The 22,720-nt window shown below is 46.3% G+C and overlaps 1 protein-coding gene across 3 annotated transcripts in view; it reads left to right on the top strand.

The window, feature by feature from the left end:
* The first annotated feature begins 10,020 nt into the window (after nt 1–10,020).
* WIPF2 (WAS/WASL interacting protein family member 2) overlaps nt 10,021–22,720 on the top strand; it is a 54,675-nt gene continuing 41,975 nt past the window's right edge. The window contains exons 1-2 of one of the 3 annotated variants that reach the window (XM_066263694.1): nt 10,021–10,214; nt 12,949–13,105. The gene's annotated coding sequence lies outside the window, so the exon portion shown is untranslated. The remainder of the gene's footprint in view (nt 10,215–12,948; nt 13,106–22,720) is intronic. The other 2 variants (XM_066263695.1, XM_066263693.1) reach the window with 2 other exon arrangements.

The following is a 22,720-nucleotide window of genomic DNA, read 5'->3' as shown; positions in this document are numbered from 1 at the left end:
TTAATATTCTAGAGAAGAATAATTTAGAGGTGATGCTGTTAATAGCATTACACCTATATTAGTGATGTCTGAGGCTGACTCCTAGTTAAGGGGAGACTACCAGATCTTCCATTAAAAAACATTTTTGCCTGACCAGGTGGTGGCGCAGTGGATAGAGCACTGGACTGGGATGCGGAAGGACCCAGGTTCGAGACCCCGAGGTCGCCAGCTTGAGCGCAGGCTCATCTGGCTTGAGCAAAGAGAGGTCAAGGTCGCTGGCTCCAGCAGGGGGTTACTCGGTCTGCTGAAGGCCCGCGGTCAAGGCACATGTGAGAAAGCAATCAATGAACAACTAAGAAGTCGCAACGCGCAACGAGAAACTGATGATTGATGCTTCTCATCTCTCTCCGTTCCTGTCTGTCTGTCCCTGTCTATCTCTGCCTCTGTAAAACAAACAAACAAACAAAAAAAAAAAACACATTTTTTGGGCCCTGGCCGGGTTGCTCAGTGGTAGAACGTCGGCCTGGCGTGCAGGAGTCCCAGGTTCGATTCCCAGCCAGAGCACACAGGAGAGGCACCCATCTGCTTCTCCACCCCTCCCCCTCTCCTTCCTCTCTGTCTCTCTCTTCCCCTCCCGCAGCCAGGACTCCATTGGAGCAAAGTTGGCCCGGGCGCTGAGCATGGCTCCATGGCCTATGCCTCAGGCACTAGAATGGCTCTGGTTGTAACAGAGCAATGCCCCAGATGGGCAGAGCGTCGCCCCCTGGTGGGCATGCCAGGTGTGTCCTGGTCGGGTGCATGCAGGAGTCTGTCTGACTGCCTCCCTGTTTCCAACTTCAGAAAAATACCAAAAAAACAAAACAAACAAAAAGCCCACTTTTTTTTGAGAGAGAGATGAGAAACATTAACTCATAGTTGCAGCACTTCAGCTGTTCATTGATTGCCTTTATGAGGGTGGGGCCCAAGCTGAGCCAGTGACCCCTTGCTCAAGCCAGCAACATTGGGCTTCAAGCCAGTGATGTTTGGGCTCAAGCCAGTAATCTTGATCTTCACACCAAAGACCTTTGGGCTAAAGCCAGCGACCTTGGGCTCAAGCCAGTGACCATGGGATCATTTCGATGATCCCATGCTCAAGCTGGTGAGCCTGAGCTCAAGCCAGTGACCTCAAGGTTTCGAACCTGGGACCTAAGCATTGCAGGTTAACACTCTACCCACTGTGCCACCACCAGTCAGGCAGGCATATTTTTTTTCTTTCAGTTAGTATCTGGTAATTTTTGTTCTTTTTTTAAAATTTTTTTATTTTTTAAAATTTTATTTATTCATTTTAGAGAGGAGAGAGAAAAGGAGAGAGAGAGACAGACAGGGAGAGAGAGAGGAGAGAGAGACAGAGAGAGAAGGGGGGGGAGGAGCTGGAAGCATCAACTCCCATATGTGCCTTGACCAGACAAGCCCAGGGTTTCGAACCGGTGACCTCAGCATTTCCAGGTCGACGCTTTATCCACTGCGCCACCACTGGTCAGGCATATTTTTTTGCATCTTACAAATATCCTGTGTATACCAATCATTCACTCTTGTTAAAAAGTTATTTTCGCCTGGCCAGTTGGCTCAGTAGTAGAGCATCGGCCTGATGTGCAGGAGTCCCGGGTTCGATTCCTGGCCAGGGCACACAGGAGAAGCGTCCATTTGCTTCTCCACCCCTCCCCCTCTCCTTCTTCTCTGTCTATCTCTCTCTTCCCCTCCCGCAGCCAAGGCTCCATTGGAGCAAAGTTGGCCCCAGGCACTGAGGATGGCTCCATGGCCTCTGCCTCAGGCGCTAGAATGGCCCTGGTCGCAGCAGAGTGATGCCCCAGATGGGCAGAGCATCGCCCCCTGGTGGGCATGCCAGGTGGATCCTGGTCGGGCGCATGCGGGAGTCTGTCTGACTGCCTCCCCGTTTCCAACTTCAGAAAAATACAAAAAAAAAGAAAAAAAAGAAAAAGTTATTTTCTGCCTGACCTGTGGTGGCACAGTGGATAAAGCATTGACCTGGAATGCTGAGATCACTTGTTCAAAACCTTGGGCTTGCTACACTCTCAGGATTTCCCTTTGTCCTCCTTATGTTTCCCTTTCTGGTTTTCTCCCTCAGTTGGGCCCTTGCACGTGCCATTCCTTGGGTCTGTCCTAAGCCCTCTTCTCTTCCCTCTATGCACCTGGACTTAGATTTCATCCATATATTTTTGTTGGGGACCTATTGCTGCATCACAAATTATTCCAAATTTTGTGGCTTAAAACAATAACCATTTTTAAACTTCTCATGATCCTCCAGGTTGATGGGGGGCTCAGCTGAACAGTTCTGCTGTCTCACTGGGGGTGTCTCATGTGGCTACAGTCAGAAGGTGATGAGCTGGGATGTCTAGGATGGCTGGCTCACTCTTCTAGAATCCTGTCAGGAAGAGCGGCAATACACGGTCAGCTGGATCTCTCTCTCTATGTCAAGGCTTCTTCCTCCAGGTGGTCTGTACAGAAGAGTAGCTGATTTCTCACATGGGAGCTTAGGGGTCCCAAAAGCATGAGAGTGGAAGCTGCCAGGTCTTCTCAAGGCTTATTTCTGGACCTGGGACAACATCACTTCTACTGCGTTTCTGGGAGTCACTGGCCAGCCCAGATTCAAGAATACTAGGAGTCCTGGGTCTTTGGAGGCTTGGTTTGGAGACTAGCTACCACAGAGTCCCAAGTTGCTAGGATTGCTCTTCTAAGTCCCAGAGCTGAACATCCAGTGGCCTACTGCAGTGGTCCCCAACCCCCGGGCCGCGGACTGGTACTGGTCTGTGGGCCATTTGGTCCCGGTCCGCAGAGAAAGAATAAATAACTTACATTATTTCTGTTTTATTTATATTTAAGTCTGAACGATGTTTTATTTTTTAAAAATGACCAGATTCCCTCTGTTACATCGTCTAAGACTCACTCTTGATGCTTGTCTCGGTCACGTGATACATTTATCTGTTCCACCTTAAAGGCCGTCCATGAAAATATTTTCTGACATTAAACCGGTCTGTGGCCCAAAAAAGGTTGGGGACCACTGGCCTACTGGACCTCTTTTCCCACCCTCTTTCACCAGGCTCCTCAGTCTCTCGCGCCTTCTCCTGAGACCATCTCTTCTTTCTTTGGTTTTTTTTTTTTTTTGATTTTTCTGAAGCTGGAAACGGGGAGAGACAGTCAGACAGACTCCCCATGCGCCCAACCGGAATCCACCCGGCACGCCCACCAGGGGGCGATGCTCTGCCCATCCGGGCGTCGCTCTGTCGCGACCAGAGCCACTCTAGCGCCTGGGGCAGAGGCCAAGGAGCCATCCCCAGCTCCCGGGCCATCTTTTTGCTCCAATGGAGCCTCGGCTGCGGGAGGGGAAGAGAGAGACAGAGAGGAAGGAGAGGGGGAGGGGTGGAGAAGCAGATGGGCGCTTCTCCTGTGTGCTCTGGCCGGGAATCGAACCAGGGACTCCTAAAAGCCAGGCCAACGCTCTACCACTGAGCCAACCGGCTAGGGCACACAGGAGAAGCGCCCATCTCTTTTTTTTTTTGAGAGAGAGCGAGCTTGACAGGCAGACAGACAGGAAGGGAGAGAGATGAGAAGCATCAACTGGTAGTTGTGGCACTTTAGTTGTTCATTGATTGCTTCTCATACGTGTCTGGAAGGGGGACTCCAGACAAGGCAGTGAACCCTTGCTCAAGCCAGCAACCTTGGGGTTCAAGCCAGTGACCCTGGGATCATCTTATGATCCCATACTCAAGCCAGCAGCTCCGCGCTCAAGCTGTTAAGTCTGGCTCAAGCCGAATAAGCCTGTGCTCAAGTCAGCGACCTTGGGGTTCCAAACCTGGGACCTTGGTGTCCCACCACTGGTCAGGCTCTTCTCTTCCTTCTTGACTCTTTCAAGCTAAGTGTTGGCCTCAGCTGCAGAGAAAAGTTCAAATCAGAAACTCAGGAATAATCTTTGGCTCTACCCTCTCTTACCAAGTGTGTTTGCAGTTCAGGTGTATTCCATTTAGTCTGTTTTTTTTTTAAGGTGAAAGGAGGGGAGACAGTGATGCAGACTCCTGCATGTGCTCCAACAGGGATTTACCCAGCAACCTCATCTGGGACCAATGCTCCAGTACCGAGCTATTTTTAGCACCTGAGGTCAATGAGCTCCAACCCAGCTATCTTCAGCGCCTGAGGCCATGCTTGAACTAATCAAGCCATTGGCTGTAGAAGCGGAAGAGAGAGAGAAGGTGGAGAGGCAGGAGGGCAGAAGCAGATGGTCACTTCTTCTGTGTGCCCTGACTGGATGAACTCAGGATGTCCATATGACAGGCCAACACTCTAGCCACTGAGCCAACAGCCAGGACCTTCATTTAGTCTTATATCCACTTTGTAGATGAGGAGCCTGAGTCTGGTAGAGGTTGAATAACCTGTTCAAAGTTTCACCCCATTCAGTAGTGGGGGGGACTAAGACTTGAGGCCTTGGGCTCTGCAGATAGGCAGCCCTGCCTCCAAAACCTTTATATTCAGCCAATGGCCAGCTGCCACTCAGTGCAGCCCACCATCATTTCTCACTTAGATGTCCACAGCAGTCTCCCAACTGAGGTTCCCTGCTTCCAACCTAGCCCCATGTAATTTATCCTCCACACTTCAGTCAGAAGGATCTTTCTAGAAGGCAAAGTGGGTTATGCACTAGTCAGCTTAAACCTTTTAATAGTTTTCCTCTCACCCTCAAGATAAAATTAAAATTTTTACAGTAGATGAATAAAGTCCTTTGTAAATTGACTCCTCTTAGACAATGTAGCATGAAGCGGGGTTTCTCCCTGAGGGCATCTTGGAAATTTGTAGAGATCTTTCGTTCATCACAATGATGAGGATGTGTTACAGGCATCTGGTGGGCAGAGGTCAGGAATGCTAGAGCACTCCAACATGAGGAATGGATCTGCTAAGAATTATCCTGGGTTCCACATGCTTTTCAATGCCTTACTGGATATTACATGTGAAAAAAGCCTATTTATTATCACCTGAACCTAGACTCTATCTCCATTAACTTTACCTCCAAGGGAGGAGGGAACTGGGTTAGTTTTGGTTCACCCTTCCCATGAGAACGTAGTCCTTTGGGTCCCATCTTTTTATTTTCTTCTTTGAGTGGGGAGAGTGGGAAAATAGTCCCTTACTACCACAAAGTATGCTTCAATGTTCCACTCACCTCTGTGGAACACTGCCTTTACTTCCTTTGTTTTGTCCTGAAAAGTCTTTATTTTGTACCAAAGCATTTAATTATTATATTTTTAACAGAGACAGAGAGTCAGAGAGAGGGACAGACAGGCACGAACGGAGATGAGAAGCATCAATTCTTCGTTGTGGCTCCTTTAGTTGTTCATTGACTATTTTCTCATATATGCCTTGACCAAGGGGCTACAGCAGAGTAAGTGACCCCTTGCTCAAGTCAGAGACCTTGGGCTCAAGCCAGTGACCTTGGGCTTCAAGTTAGTGAGTGATCTTTGGACTCAAGCCAGAGAAAATGGGGTCATGTCTGTGATTTCATGCTCAAGCCAGTTACCTGCACTCAAGCTGGTGAGCCCTCCCTCAAGCTGAATGAGTCCACACTCAAGCCAGCTACCTTGTGGTTTCAAATCTGGGTCCTCCATGTCCCAGTCTGACGCTCTATCCACTGTGTCACGTCACCACCTGGTCAGGCCAAAGCATTTAAGATTTAAAAAATATCTTATTGGCCTTGGCCAATTGGCACAGTGGTAGAGCATTGACCTAGTGTGTGGATGTTCCAAGTTTGATTCCTAGTCAGGGTACACAGAGAAGTGCTCATCTGCTTCTCTACCCTCTGCCTCTCACTTCTCTCTCTCTCATCCCTTCCCACAGCCATGGCTCAACCGGAGCGAGTTGGCCCAGGGCGCTGAGGATGGCTCCCTGGCTTTTGCCTCAAGTCCTAAGAAGAGCTCGGTTGCTGAGTAATGCCTCAGATGGGAAGAGCATCGCCCCCTAGTGGGCTTACCGCATGGATCCCAGTAGGGGTACATGTGGCAGCCTGTCTGCCTTCCCTCCTATCAAGAAGGAAAAAATTAAAAAGAAATATCTTTTTTTTTTTACAGGGACAGAGAGAGAGAATCAGAGAGGGATAGACAAGGACAGTCAGACAGGAACGGAGAGAGATGAGAAGCATCAATTATCAGTTTTTTGTTGCGAGACCTTAGTTGTTCATTGATTGCTTTCTCATATGTGCTTGACCATGGGCCTTTAGCAGACCAAGTAACCCCTTGCTCTAGCCAGCGACCTTGGGTCCAAGCTGGTGAGCTTTTGCTCAAACCAGATGAGCCTGAGCTCAAGCTGGCAACCTTGGGGTCTCGAACTTGGGTCCTCTGCATCCCAGTCTGCGCTCTATCCACTGCACCACCGCCTGGTCAGGCAAAATAATATCCAGGATCTTTAGTGGTTTTTAGGGAGAAAGTTTCCACGGTACTTAGCCTGGCATATTATTAGGAAATGAAAGTACAAATATGAAATGTTTTTGCATATAGTCAATATGATCTGTCTTTTCTGGGAATATAAGTATTGCATTGTTTTGTGTTGTTCAGAACTTTAACAAGAGTTATCCACCATTTTGGAAAATCATATCACAAGTAACAATGCTGCCCAATAAACCACCATTAAGTCATTCTACACTTGCTCCTGTCACGTTTCTAGTGATAACAGGCATGAGTGCACTCAGCTGACTCCTTTGCTACGTATCTGTATCTTCTGGCATAGTGGTGACTGAGCACTGAGATATTGACATACCTTTCTTTAATTCATCTTCTTTACAGTCAAGGCATTATATTGATTTGTTTTTTGAAGTCAGATGGGTTATATTAACTGTCAATTTCACTTTAGGAGAGTCAAGTTGAGTTACAATATAGTCATTATAATAAAGGGACATCTGGTCTGGTAGGGTGCAGGGTCATTTCATACGCACAGACTTTGGATACAGTTCTGCTACTTGTAAGTATGTGATTTTCAGGAAAGATTTTTAAAATTGCTGTGTCTCAGTTTCTTCATCTGTAAAATGGGAATAATTATACCTCCTTCAGAAAGTTATTGTGAGGATTAACTGAGTATGACATGTGAAGTTATGACAATGCCTAGCACATAGTAAGTGCCAACAAATGTCAGGTGCTATGATTACTTCTTTGACCTAATTTCTTGCCTCTCCCATAGTTTTAGCTCTAAACACATCAAAATACTTTAAGAGTATGCCATGAGTCTTGTTTTGCATACACTCTCCCTCTGCCTTGAAATGCTTTCCCTCTGCCCGGCCAATGCCTATTTACCCATCAGTCCTCACTTAGAAGTTACTTTCTTTTTTTTTCTTTTCTTTTTTTTTTGATGGTGGGTGAGTAGACATCTTTTTTTTTTTTTGTATTTTTCTGAAGCTAGAAACGGGGAGAGACAGACAGACTCCCGCATGCGCCCGACCGGGATCCACCCGGCACGCCCACCAGGGGCGACGCTCTGCCCACCAGGGGGCGATGCTCTGCCGCGACCAGAGCCACTCCAGCGCCTGGGGCAGAGGCCAAGGAGCCATCCCCAGCGCCTGGGCCATCTTTGCTCCAATGGAGCCTTGGCTGCGGGAGGGGAAGAGAGAGAGACAGAGAGGAAGGAGAGGGGGAGGGGTGGAGAAGCAGATGGGCGCCTCTCCTGTGTGCCCTGGCCGGAAATCGAACCCAGGACTTCTGCACGCCAGGCCGACACTCTACCACTGAGCCAACAGGCCAGGGCCAGAAGTTACTTTCTTTATGAAGCCCACGCTGATCTCCCTAAGTCTAGGTGAGATGTCCCTATACCTGACCCCAGTGGTTGCCATTATCATAAAATACTAAAGAGAATGGGGCCTTCCATTAGCTGTGGTGGGCAGGAAAGTCCCTTTGAAGAGGGGGCAGTTGAGATAAGGCCTAAAAAATGAGGAAGAGGCAGAGTAAAGTCAATATAAAGGCTTTGAGGGACCATTTGGTGTGCTGCTGCAATGGGAAGCAGTTCTGCTGTGTACAGTGAGTGAGGATAGGACAGAATAAAAATGAGGCTGAAGAGCTGGGAGTTAAGACCCACCATCTCCTGGCGCAATCACCCTGCTTTCAGTCATGTAAGGCTACATACCTGAAAATCTTGACCTTTGCACCCTCTGATCCCTATGTCTGGAATGTGTTCCTTGCCTTCTGTGATTAATAATACAATTCTACTCATCCTTCAAAGCTGAATTTACAACTGTTTATGAAACCTTCTTCCATTCTTCAGCAGGAATTAATCACTCCCTTGCCTGATGTCCCAGAGCCCATATGTCCCCATAACACTAATCACATGCCGAGTTGTTTCTCAGCTAGCTGTTTACATGCCAATCTGCCCATCACACAGTGAATTCCCTGAGGGCAGAGGCTCTGTTTTAGTCACCTCTGCAGCCATCTCCTGGGGCCTGGCCCAGTGCCTGGCCCACAGAAGGTGCTCAATGAATGCTGTGACATTTACAGACTAGTGGGTGGTGCTCAGCACTACTTATGGCAGAACAGGAGGAAAACAAAAATAATAATTTCCAGTTTATCACATGTTCTCCCATTCATTACCTTATTTGAGCCTTTGAAACAGTCAAGACAGGCACTATTAGTTCCATTTTAAAGCTAGGGAAGCTGAGGCCCAAGGGCACACAGGTAAGTAAGTAGTGGGAACTAAGTCCCAATCCTGTCCCCTTACTCTGGATTCAGTGGAAAAAATAAAAAAAGGATGATGGAAGGGCACTTTGAAGATATAAGGCAGTGGTCCCCAAACCCCAAACCCGTACCGGTTCGTGGGCCATTTGGTTCTGGTCCGTAGAGAAAGAGTAAATAACTTACATTATTTCTGTTTTATTTATATTTAAGTCTGAATGATGTTTTATTTTTTAAAAATGACCAGATTCCCTCTGTTACATCCGTCTAAGACTCACTCTTGACGCTTGTCTTATAAGTTCGACAATTATATTTAAAAATACCAGTTTTTACGCTGGTTGCATAATTTTATTTTGTGCATTTATCTGTCCCACCCTTAAGGATGGTCCGTGAAAATATTTTCTGACATTAAACCGGTCCGTGGCCCAAAAAAGGTTGGGGACCACTGATATAAGGCAATGAGCGTGGCTGCAATAGAAAGTTACTTTTGTGGGTGGACTAGGGAGGGATCCTGTCAGCTGGGATGGAGTCAGCAGCCCCATTGGGGAGGGCACAGGATTCCTTTCCCTGTCCCAAGTAGCTGGAACAGACTGCAGCACCATCCTCCAGCCCTGGAAGCTGGGGAACCTCCCATTCTGGAAAAAGGAGCCAGGCCATGGGGCATAGTTCAGTTGGCTTGAGCAACCGTGGCATAGACTGGATACCATCCTGGTCAAGACACACACAAGAATCAACCAATGAATGCTGAAATAAGTGGAACAAATAGATGTTTCTCTCTCTCTTCCTTCTTCTCTCTTAAAATCAATCAATAATAATAAAAATAAAAATAAAAAAGAGATAGGTGTTGGGTTCCGGTGGCTAAGATGACGCTAATCACGACTTGTTGGGGAGAGCGCCTTTCAGTTGCTATGACAACCAAAGCTTGCAAGGTTGACTGAGGCGGGGGCTTTCTTAATTAGAAATTAGAGAAGCACATTTGTATGTAGCGTGTGTGTGACTGCGTACGCGTGTAGTGGAATAAAGACGAAAATGAGGTATATTCAAGACCCTGTTTAGCTCACCGATTATCCACCTCGGCAACATTTGAATCATCTGCACAGTGTTAAAAGGCTCGATGCCTATACCGTCCCCCAGACCAATTAATCGATCTCTGGGAGTGCAACTTGGGCATCAATACTTATTTAAGTGTTCCCAGGTGATTACAATCGAAACCCAAATTCCAAACCTTGCTCTAAGTTAGTAGGTGAAATTCTTGCGACCTTCCCAAGATGGTGATTACCGGAGGCTTCCGCTTTCACAGGCGCCGGCAGGAGGCGGGCTTTCCAGAAGCGCATGCGTGTAGCGTCTCTTCGCTCCCGGCACCCTGCTCTTTTCCCCCCCGCCTCCATTTTGTTCGCGGACGCTGGGGACAGTGGGAGCAGATCCATTTCCGGGTTGGCAAAAGGGGCGGCGGTGGAGAGAAAGGGAGCCTGCCGGGCGGGGGTCGAGCAGGACCGGAGGAAGCCGAAGTGGAGGTGGTGGAGGATTTGCTCCCGGAGCCGCTGTGGCCAGGTCGGAAAGAGGCCGGGGAGCCCGGGTCTGTCTCTGAGAAGACCTGCGGACCTGAGTGGGAGGGAGAGCCGAGGGAGGGGGATTGGGGAGGGGCTTCAAGAGAGAGGGGCTTTGAAGGAGGGGCCAGAAGGAGAACGGGTCCTGGGGGCGGGGCCTGAGGGGAGGGAGTACTGGGCTGGGTCCCAAGAACCCGGAGGCGAGGGGGCGTGAGGGGGAGTGGTCGGGCATTGGTGTGGGGAGAGTGCTATGAAAATAGGGAGAAAGGTTATTAAGAGGCAGGAAATAAGGGATCCTGAGGGTTGGGTAAGGTGAGTAAGACGGTAACTTAGGGTGAAGAAGGAGGTAACCGTGCGCAAAAACGGATATGGGGAGGGAGGACCTGTTGGGAACAGGTAATTAACAGGATGCTCCAGGTGAGGAGGCCAGTGGGACATTTGGGGGATTGAGTTAAGTAAAAACCAATGGTTGAAAAAAACAACAACAAAAAACCAATGGTTGAGAGGTTGACTCACCAGAGAGAATCTTGAGAGCGTTTAGTAGGAATCACAACTGGGTAAAGGTTGGATTGAGAAATGCTGGGATGCACATGGGCACGACTTAGAGTTGAGGGTTCAGCTTGAAGTGGTGTGAAGTGAGGGAAGGTAGAGATCTTAACGTGTTGAACGTGGGCAGTGTGTGTTGTTGAGTAGTTACTGATCAGGAAGGAAAGTTCTTTTTTCTTTTTGTGACAGAGAGAGAGGGACAGACAGACAGGAAGGGAGAGAGATGAGAAGCATCAGTTCTTCGTTGCAGCACAGGAAGGAAAATTCTTAAAAGATAACACTGGGGTGACAAACGAAGAACTGGGTGTGTACTGGAATTTGTAATTTTAAAGGGATTGGAATAATCTGTTCCTGCTTTGGGGTCCCCCAAGATTCATCTCCTTTTTCATGATGTATTTTTGCATTACAGTTTCTCTTAATGACTTACTGAAGGTTTTTAGTGACTTTTTTTCTCCATGGTCTGCTGGTTCAGGTTGTTCAGCAAAAGAACCTCAGGAAATAAGGACTGTTTTAGCCTACCTATGGATTTACTAAGTAACACTGAGACAGATTGTTTTAAACCGTCTCATTTTTTTTTTCCCTTTGAGATATGGGTTTGGGCCCTCACCCAAAGATTGTTAACCAAATGGGATCTTTAAAGCAGTTGTAAAGAAGTGAACTCTGAAAATAAGGTGGAAATATTGGAAGACATGTTTCTAAGTTTCTTCCTCTCAGCCTTGTTGCATTTCTGTGCAAGGAAAGAGTTGGAGATTTGATACATGTTCATTTTTTAAACTTATCTCAACCTCAACTTTTAGTAGCCAAAAATGTCATATTATTGTGTACATTGTATTGGCTGCCTTCAAGATATAGGGAAGTTAGAGTTGTTGAATGAGTTCTGTTAATGGAGAATATGAGAGAATGCAGTCTAGCCATCAGAATATTAAAGTTTATTTTTTCATTTTTTAATTACTCTTGAAATTGACTTTTCTCATGATCTCTTTGAAAATTCAATGAAGTGCAGTATTTTAGACAGTAGAGCCTTTTGCTTTCTTTGGTCCAGTCACTTTGGCCCTGTTTCCAGGGCTCACATAGGCAATTTTAACTTTATTGTTAATGCTTTGAAGTCTTGACTGTTTTAGCTTTTCCTTTGAGCATAATACCCTAAATACTTTGCCCATAGGTGAACTGGTTTAGCTTAGAAGTGTTCCTGAAAGTCTTAGCATTTCTGAAGTCTGACGTGGGTTTGCTTAAGAGGGGGCAGTTTCTAATTCTACCTCACACTTGGTATCAGAGTAGTGTTTACCTTAGTTGGTACTGATAAGTTATGTGATGTCAGCACAAAGGTGAAATGCTGGGGAAGAGGGACGGTGTTGAGACCAATGTGTTCTCAGGTTTACTTTTAAGAAGGGAAGAGGCCTTGGCTGTTTGGCTCAGTGGTAGAGCGTTGGCCTGGCTTTTAGGAGTCCCTGGTTTGATTCCCGGCCAGGGCACACAGGAGGGGCGCCCATCTGCTTCTCCACCCCTCCCCCTCTCCTTCCTCTCTGTCTCTCTCTTCCCCTCCCATAGCCAAGGCTCCATTGGAGCGAAGTTGGCCCGGGTGCTGAGGATGGCTGTATGGTCTCTGCCTCAGGTGCTAGAATGGCTCTGGTTGCAACAGAGTGATGTCCCAGTTGGGCAGAGCATCGCCCCCTGGTGGGCGTGCCAGGTGGATCCCGGTTGGGTGCAGGCGGGTGTCTGTCTGACTGCCTCCCCGTTTCCAACTTCAGAAAAACAAAACAAAAAAAAGAAGGGAAGAGAGGAATCTGGTTCCTACTGAAGAGAAAATTGTTATTTATTTATTTATTTTTTTTTACAGAGACAGAGTCAGAGAGAGGGATAGATAGGGACAGAGATGAGAAGCCTCAATCATCAGTTTTTCGTTGCGACACCTTAATTGTCCATTGATTGCTTTCTCATATGTGCCTTGACTGTGGGCCTTCAGCAGACTGAGTAACCCCTTGCTCGAGCCAGCGACCTTGGGTCCAAGCTGGTGAGCTTTGCTCAAACCAGATGAGCCTGCACTCAAGCTGGTGACCTCGGGGTCTCAAACCTGGGTTCTCTGCATCCCAGTCCGACGCTCTATCCACTGTGGCACCACCTGGTCAGGTGTTAGATGGTCTTTTTTTTTTTTTTTTTGTGGTTTTAATTTCTTTTTATTTATTCATTTTTAGAGAAGAGAGAGAGAAGGAGAGAGAGACAGAGGAGAGAGAAGTGGGGAGGAGCTGGAAGCATCAACTCCCATATGTGCCTTGACCAGGCAAGCCCAGGGTTTCGAACCGGCGACCTCAGCATTTCCAGGTCGACGCTTTATCCGCTGCGCCACCACAGGTCAGGCTAGATGGTCTTTCTTGATTTTTTTGGGCTCTTTGATTGGGAGAGCAACCAGTGGACTTGAGTCTGTTTTCCTGTTGCTCTTGAAATAATTCTGAAAATCAAACCTCAGAAGAGCTGCAGGCTAACTTGGGAGTAAAAACATGCTTAATATTTTGCTGTCATTTCAACCTGCAATGTGTCCTTTTGGTTCGTTTATAAGAAGGTTTTGAAATAAGTTGTGGGGACTCAGAGCTTTGGGAAGGTTTTTGATATAGCTGCTTGTGTAACATAACGATTTTCCATTTTTTCCTATGCTGTTATGTTTTTCCATTGCTCTGCTTCAGCCAGTCCTAAGTGGAAATGGCAAATTACATATTTTTTTCGTCCTTTTTAGTCTCTGGTGGGCATCTTGTCTGTGTCACAGTTTGATACCCCCTAATTGAAAGGACTCTTGACTGCTTCGGATGGGGTGAGTGACAGTGGCTGAGCTGTGTTTTCTGGGCCAGAGAATGGGCTCTGTCCAAGCAAAGAATAGTTGGAGAAACACAAACTGGGACCTTGAAGCTGTGACTAACATTTTGGCAACATGTTTCCCTTTGCCAAATAACTTCTTTTCTTCTTGAGTGTGATTGTTGATCTCCTTCTCAAAGTAGGCTCTTGTTGCTACTGTTCTTCACACAACTCCCGAGCAGGAGCTGGCAGGGTTCCTGTTGACTGTCTCTTGAGGGATATGCCCCGGATTAGAGTAGATGGGGTGTTCCATGTCAAAATGAGGTTCATTGGCAGGTTCTGAGAGCTGCTCTGCAAGGAAATAGAGGCAGTGCTCTTCACTGAATGTTTTTGTATCCCTTTATGTTCTTTTTTTCTAAATTCAAATCTGTTTCTTATTCATCTGGTGATTAAATGCAGAATCACTGCCTTTGTCTAGCTTCGAATGTCCAAGGCCATTGAGGAAGAGAGAGAGAGAGAGAGAGAGAGAGAGAGAGAGAGAGATTTCCGACTTTTTTCTTCTTCTCTGTTTTACTCTCACTCTCAAGCCTTTGAGCTTGAGGAGCCACAGGCTAAACTCACAGGCACAGCTTGGTATCTTATAGAAGGGTATTTAAAATGCTCCATAGAACTTCATGGAGAAAAACAATGTTAGCAGGGGGAAATGGTGATATGTTTGCTAATGCCTGTGTCAGTCTTAGATTTTGGCTTTAACATGTGGAAAAAGCCTGTGGAGGCAAATAAGTTATCAACTAGGGGTGCCGGGAATTGACTTCTAACTTGCCACTTAGGCTTGGCAATTATAACAGTTTAGAACGGCTGTACTAAATACTTTGTTCTATTTAGTAAATGCCCCTTTCAGTATGTTCTACTTAGCAAATACCCTTTTGTTTTTCAGGGCATAATTAGTTGAAGATAACAATGTCTCCGATAGGTCTTGGATGGATTATGAAGATCATTTCTTGCACTATATGACAGTGGTTTTTGTAACATTGGAAACCCCAAGACACTCTCCCTGGTTGCCCTGGATTGAGCTTTCTCCTGCTATCATTAGTCCAGCGTATTCTGTTCTGATATACAGGTTTGGGAAACTTAACAGGTTCAAATCCAAAGGTCTTAACCCTGGTCCCAAGGTTTTAACTCTGAGTTGTATTTAAATAAATCTCAGATCTTTCTCTTTTTTAATTTTTATTCAGGAAGAGGAGGGGATGCAGAGACAGACTCACGCATGTGCCCTGACTGGGATCCACCCAGCAATCTCACTAGAGGGCGATGCTCTGCCCATCTAGGGCATTGCTTCATTGCTCAGCAACCGAGCTCTTCTTAGTGCCTGAGGTGGAGGTGGTGGAGTCATCCTCAGTTCCCTGGGCTAACTCACTCCAATTGAGCCATGGCTGCAGGAGGGAGGGAGGGAGAGAGGGAGAGAGAGAGAAAGAGAGAGAGAGAGAGAGAGAGAGAGAGAGAGAGAGAGAGAAGCGGGGTGAGGTGGGGTGGGGGGGGGTGGAGAAGCAGATGGGCACTTCTCCTGTGTGCCCTGACCAAGAATTGAACCTGGGATATCCACAGGCCGGGCCTACGCTCTGCCACTTAGCCAACGGCCAGGGCCTGATCCTGAAGAGTATCTGGAAGTTTGGTAAATCTGTACTTTAAGAAATGTATGTAGCTTTCCTCCTCATTCTTGTATTTTCAAAATTTCATTTTCTTAAACTATTTGGATACAAATTAAGCTCCATTTAGATTTTGAGGCCCTTCAGTGAAGATAATTTATTTTTAGTTAGTATTTATGATATTTCTTCAATATAAACTCATCAACCTTTTTCTGTGCTTATAGAAACGCTGAATCCAATACCCCCCCCCCCCCCCTCCATTTTCCCCCCAGTAATCTCTTCTGACTGTGAAAACATTCTGCACATATCCAGATTGGGACATTTGGTTGCAAAAAAAAAAGGACTTTTCTTCTAAAATGATGTAATCTAGCGTGAGACAAGCTGTCTGAGATTTGTGGATAAGTTTTCCTTCTTTTCACTTCTGCCCTCTCAGTGCTAGTAGGTAGGATGTTTATCAGCAAAGATCCAGGTATGAAATATTTAAACTCTTTCCATCACTGTCTTAGAAATAAGAACAGAACTATCTTTACCAAATTTTACTTTTTAAATAGACAGTACATTAACATGTTTCAAAATTCGAAAGATAGCCTGACCTGTGTTGGCGCAGTGGATAAAGTGTCAACCTGGAAACACTGAGGTTGCCGGTTCAAAACCTTGGGCTTGCCTGGTCAAGGCACATATGGGAGTTGATGCTTTCTGCTCCTCCCCCTTTCTCTCTCTCTCTCTCTCTCCCCTCTCTATAATGAATAAATAAAATCTTAACCCTGGCCGGTTGGCTCAGCGGTAGAGCGTCGGCCTAGCGTGCGGAGGACCCGGGTTCGATTCCCGGCCAGGGCACACAGGAGAAGCGCCCATTTGCTTCTCCACCCCTCCGCCGCGCTTTCCTCTCTGTCTCTCTCTTCCCCTCCCGCAGCCAAGGCTCCATTGGAGCAAAGATGGCCCGGGCGCTGGGCATGGCTCTGTGGCCTCTGCCTCAGGCGCTAGAGTGGCTCTGGTCGCAACATGGCGACGCCCAGGATGGGCAGAGCATCACCCCTTGGTGGGCAGAGCATCGCTCCTGGTGGGCGTGCCGGGTGGATCCCGGTCGAGCGCATGCGGGAGTCTGTCTGGCTGTCTCTCCCTGTTTCCAGCTTCAGAAAAATGGAAAAAAAATAAATAAATAAAATAAAATAAAATAAAATCTTAAAAAAAAAAATTCGAAAGATAAAAAAGGGTTTACTATGAATACTCTACCTTCTAACCTTTGTCTACTATCTACTCATAATCCAGGCCATCTTCCCAGGGGCAACTAATATTACCAGTTTCTTAAGATCCTTTCCAGAGATACCATGTACATATAAAGCAAATTTGTATATTTCCTGCTTTAAAAAAAAATGTAGCACACTACTAATAAGTTCTACATTTTTTTTAACTTATTTTGGCAATCATTCCATATAAGCAAGAGAGATTTGGTAGACATTGGCCCTATACTGGTAGACATTTTAAATATTTTCAGTCTTTTGCTATTACAAACTATGCTCATATTCATATATAAAATATATATGAATAATCATATATATTTGATCCTTTGCATGTGTGATTGTATCTGTAGGGTAAATTACAGGGGTAGGCAAAAGTAGGTTTATAAATGTCCATATGGAAAATAATACACTAATTAATAAATAATAATACAAGAATAAACTGTGTTTTGTGTACTCACAACTATAAAGCTGATTTTTTTAGGGGGACCCTATTGTTTATCTATTTGACAAGAGTTTTTGAGCTCCTGCTGTGTGCCAAGCACTGTGCTGGAGATATACAGTGTGTCCATAAAGTCATGGTGCACTTTTGACTGGTCACAGGAAAGCAACAAAAGATGATAGAGCCTGACCTGTGGTGGCGCAGTGGGATAAAGCACCGACCTGGAACACTGAGGTTCCCGGTTCGAAACCTTGGGCTTGCCTGGTCAAGGCACATATGGGAGTTGATGCTTCCTGCTCCTCCCCCTTCTCTCTCTCTCTCTCTCCTCTCTCTCTCTCTCTAAAAATCAATAAATAAAATATTAAAAAAAAAAAAGATGATAGAAATGTGAAATCTGCACCAAATAAAAGGAAAACTCTCCCAGTTTCATAGCTATTCAGTGCAGTTTGATGTGGGCTCACACACAGATTTTTTAGGGCTCCTTAGGTAGCTATCCCGTATAGCCTCTACAGACTCGTCACTGACTGATGGCCTACCAGAACGGGGTTTCTCCACCAAACTGCCGGTTTCCTTCAACTGCTTATCCCACTGAGTAATGTTATTCCTCTGTGGTGGCGCTTCGTTATAAACGCGCCGATATTCTCGTTGCACTTTGGTCACGGATTCAAATTTAGCAAGCCGCAGAACACACTGAACTTTCCTCTGTACCATCCACATCTCAACTGGCATGGCCATAGGCTGCTGCGCTGTATACACGGTGTTACGTTGTCATCTGTGCATGCGCACATGCTGCCATATCATCCTACAGAAACTGGGAGGGTTTTCCATTTATTTGGTGCAGATTTCACATTTCTGTCATCTTTTGTTGCTTTCCTCTGACCGGTCAAAAGTGCACCATGACTTGACGGACACACTGTAGTAGTGAACAAAACTGACTCAGTTCCTGCACTCAGCAGGTATAGTCTAGTGGAGAAGATCCATTAAACAAATAATTACTCTAGAACCATAAATGCTATGGAGACAGCTAATTGGAAGCCTAATCCAGGTTGATTGGGAAGGAGGGCAGTCAGGGAAGGTCAGCGAGAAATTGACTTTTCTCACAGTTTTTATTGATTTTAGCAAGAGGAGAAGAGATTAGAGACAGGAACATGGAGCCGTTCCTGTATGTCCCCTGAGCTGAGATTGAACTGGCAACCTCTGCACTTCGAGACATGCTCTAAGCAACCGAGCTATCTGGCCAGGGCAAGAGAGGAATTGACTTTTTTTTTAATTCAGTGGGAGGAGGGGAGGCAGAGACAGATTCCCGCATGCGCCCTGTCTGGGATCCACTCAGCAAGCCCACTTGGGGGTGATGCTCTGCCCATCTGGGGCATTGCTCCATTGCTCAGCAACCAAGCTCTTCTTTTTTTTTTTAAAGACTTTTTTTTTTTTTTTTTTTTTACAGAGACAGAGAGTCAGAGAGAAGGATAGATAGGGACAGACAGACAGGAACGGAGAGAGATGAGAAGCATCAATCATCAGTTATTCATTTTGACACCTTACTTGTTTATTGATTGCTTTCTCATATGTGCCTTGACTGCGGGCCTTCAGCAGACGGAGTAACCCCTTGCTTGAGCCAGTGACTTTGGGTCCAAGCTGGTGAGCTTTTTTTTTTTTTGCTCAAGCCAGATGAGCTCGCGCTCAAGCTGGTGACCTTGGGGTCTCGAACCTGGGTCTTCCTCATCCCAGTCCGATGCTGTATCCTCTGTGCCACCGCCTGGTCATGCAACCAAGCTCTTAGGCCTGAGGTGAAGGCCATGGAGCCATCCTCAGCACTCAGGGCCAACTCACTCCAATCGAGCCATGGCTGCAGGAAAGGGGGAGAAGGGGAGAAAGAGGAAAGGGAGAGGAGTAGAGAAGCAGGTGGTCTCTTCTCCTGTGTGCCCTGGCCGGGAATTGAACCCAGGACATCCACACATCAGACCGATGCTCTGCCACTGAGCCAACCAGCCAGGGTGACAGGAATTGACTTCTAAGGCTGAACTCTAAAGGATGAAGGGAGGGCCCTGGCCGGTTGGCTCAGCGGTAGAGCGTCGGCCTGGCATGCGGGGGACCCGGGTTCGATTCCCGGCCAGGGCACACAGGAGAAGCGCCCATTTGCTTCTCCACCCCCACCCCCCTCCTTCCTCTCTGTCTCTCTCTTCCCCTCCCGCAGCCAAGGCTCCATTGGAGCAAAGATGGCCCGGGCACTGGGGATGGCTCCTTGGCCTCTGCCCCAGGTGCTAGAGTGGCTCTGGTCACGGCAGAGCGACGCCCCGGAGGGGCAGAGCATCGCCCCCTGGTGGGCAGAGCATCGCCCCTGGTGGGCGTGCCGGGTGGATCCCGGTCGGGCGCATGCGGGAGTCTGTCAGACTGTCTCTCCCTGTTTCCAGCTTCAGAAAAATACAAAAAAAAAAAAAAAAAAAGGATGAAGGGAGGACAAAAGACTGTTCTAGGTAGAGGACATGGCATACATGAAGGTCCTGAGGATATAAAGAACATGGCTCTTTTGAAGAATTGAAGGCCGTACCAGTGTGTCTGGAGCTTTGGGAGTGAAAAGCAAAGAGACAGGAGGCAAGGCTTCAGATAGTGTGATCTCTGCAAAAATGAATCAATAGCACAGAGACTGTTGAGCTCAACCTTTATAGTAGAGAGAGTTTTCTGTCAGTTCTTTCCACAGATATTAGTTTATTGGTGTTAATGCTAAAACCATCAATGTCATAAAGAAATCTGATGCTTATACAGTGGAACATGTTTTCTATGTGAATTTCCCTGGATAAAGCCTATTTTAGTCTTGATTTCTTTTAGTGTTTTTTTTTTTTTAATCTTATTCATTTTAGAGAGAGAGGAGAGAGAGAGAAGGGGAAGGAGCAGGAAGCATTAACTCCCATATGTACCTTGACCAGGCAAGCCCAGGGTTTCGAACTGACGACTTTAGCGTTCCAGGTAGAGACTTTATCCACTGTGCCACCACAGGTCAGGCCTAGTCTTGATTTATTTTAATTTCTGTAAATTAAACTTGTGGGATGGATGTCTTAAAATTTTAGCATCTTAGAAATTGGTATAGAGATTAGTGATTATTCGGGAACAATTCTTAGATTACAGGGATGATGGAGTGTAAATTTGCCAGATCTGCTACTTAGAAAACAGAAAACCTATTTACTTTTAGGGAATATCGACTATTTTTTGTAAGCCTATGGAACTAGAGAGAGAGCACAGATGTTCTTACTATGAACTGGTGAATATAACATTCTGTCATTTCCTTCATCTAGGCCATGTGTCTTAACATGATACATGACTCTTGTTGGACATACAAATGAATCTGTAGCCCAAGGGCCATTATCAAAAAGCATGAAAGCATTTTTATCTGCAGGTATATTGACTTTTGTTCAGAAATCACAGTACTCGTCCTCAAAGCCCAGGTGGGCCTGTTTGATTTAGTACCTTTCTTATGTGATTGGATCAGCTTGCCCTATTTTCATAACTTAAAGTAGACCCGTGGTTTAGCTGCCTGTCACTAGTGATCAAGGAATGAAAATGTGCAAGTTTTTCTAGCTGTTCAGTAAGGAACATCTGTGTAGCTGATGGCTTACGGGTATTAGAGTGGGAAGGAAGAGACTCCTTGACAGTGAAAGTCACAGCTTTGTTATTAGATTATCTGTGGTGAGTTGGGACTTAATATATTATCTTTGAAATGAAGCCTGACACTTCTGTCCAAGCGAAGTCTGTCTGGATCAACATTTCATGGAGCATCTGTTTAAGTTTTCTGTCAGGCTTTTCATACTGGAGACTGTCATCACTGGATTTTCTTTATTGCTGACTTCTCTGTAGAGGCTTCTCTACTTTTCCACTTGGGGTGTGCTAATGAAGGGTGGTGCATGGGAGTGTAGGGCTAGTAATAAGACACATGGCGAGCCTAGAGTGAGGAGAGTCATTTTTTGGTCATCAATGACTAAGTTTCAGCTGACCTTGTAGTCACCTTCTTAATCTAATTAATAGTTTCTAAGAACTTCTAATGGTGTTTTGTTAACAGATGCTGTCTTTTTGTTTCAGTTAGTGCATTAAATTGAAAACAAGTCCTAAAACGGGTCTAAGATAGCTCGTTTTAAGATTTATACTTCTAGGTTTGTGCTTACCTTTACAATTACTTTTTTTTAAGCAAGAGAGAGACAGGAAGGGAGAGAAATGAGAAGTATCAACTTGTAGTTGCAGCACTTTATTTTTTTTGTGTGGCAGAGACAGAGGGGGGGGCAGATAGGGACAGACAGACAGGAAGGGAGAGAGATGAGACACATCAATTCTTCGTTGCAGATCCTTAGTTGTTCATTGACTGCTTTCTTATATGTGCCTTGACCAGGGGCTACAGCAGACCGAGTGATCCCTTGCTTGAGCCAGCAACCAGATGACCCTGCACTCAAGCTGGCAATCTCGGGGTCTTGAACCTGGGTCCTCCGCATCCCAGTCTGACGCTCTATCCACTGTGCCACCGCATGGTCAGGCTACAGCACTTTATTTTGTGACAGAGAGAGACAGAGAGGGACAGGTAGGGACAGACAGAGAGGAAGGGAGAGAGATGAGAAGCATCAGTTCTTTGTTGCAGCACCTAGTTGTTCATGACTGCTTTCTAATATGTGCCTTGACCCAGAAGGCAGAGCTGTAGCAGAGCGAGTGGCCCCTTGCTCAAGCCAGCAACCTTGGGCTTCAAGCCAGCGACCTTGGGGTCATATCTGTGATCCACACTCAAGCCAGTGACCCCACAGTCAAGCTGGTGAGCCCGTGCTCAAGTTAGCAACCTCGGGGTTTCGAACCTGGGTCCTCTGTGTTCAGTCCAACGCTCTATTCACTGCTCCACCGCCTGGTTAGGTTTAGTTATTCATTGACTGTGAATATGTGCCTTGAGGAGGGGGTGCTTAAGCTGAGCCAGTGACCCTTTGCTCAAGCCAGCGACTCTGGGGCTCAAGCCAGTGACTATGAGGTTGTGTCTATGGTCCCAGGCTCAAGCTGGCAACCCCATATTCAAGCCATTGACCTCTGGGTTTCAAATCTGGGTCTACAGCATCCCAGGTGGGTGCTGTATCCACTGTGCTGCTGTCTGGTTAGGCTGGTTGTGATTTCTCATAGTGATCTGGATTCCTCACATGTTTTAACTGTGGTAAGCTCTGGGTGGTGAGCATGTTTGGTTACACCCAGGCTGTGGCAGAGATTCAGGTCACATTAGGCAGCCTGCTTCCATTAGCATGGAATTCAAGACAGGTTCTAGAATCAAGCATAATAGGCTTTTAATTATTTGGGGGTTTTTTTTGGGGGGGGATGAGGGATGTGATTTTTTACTGTCCTTAACTATATTGGTAACATATCCAGTATTGTTTGACCTTATTTTTAAACATTTGGTCAGTCTGAAGCTTGGTTTTTCTTAATACAGTGTTAGAATTTTTTGGGTTTTAGATTAAATTTATATATATATATATATATTTTTTTTTATTTTTTTCCCCTTCAGTGAGAAGCGAGGACACAGAAAGACAGACTCCCACATGCGCCCCAACCAGGATTCACTCAGCAACCTCCATCTGGGACCATGCTCACAACCAAGCAATTTTTAGTGCCTGAGGTGGAGGCTCCATGGAGCCATCCTCAATGCTGGTGCCTATGCAATGGAACCAGTTTAGCTATAGCTGTGGGAGGGGATGAGAGAGAGAGAGAGAGAGAGAGAGAGGGAGGAGGGGAAGGGGTGGAGAAGCAGATAGTCACTTCTCCTGTGTGCCCTGACTGGGAATCAAACCCGGGACATCCACATGACAGGCTGATGCTCTACTACTGAGCCAACTGGCCAGGGCCT

The sequence above is a fragment of the Saccopteryx bilineata genome, chromosome 2 (genome assembly GCF_036850765.1).
Source record: "Saccopteryx bilineata isolate mSacBil1 chromosome 2, mSacBil1_pri_phased_curated, whole genome shotgun sequence".
NCBI classification, from domain to species: Eukaryota; Metazoa; Chordata; class Mammalia; order Chiroptera; family Emballonuridae; genus Saccopteryx; species Saccopteryx bilineata.
Note: the sequence above shows the minus strand (reverse complement) of the source record. Positions and strands in the feature narration are given on the sequence as shown.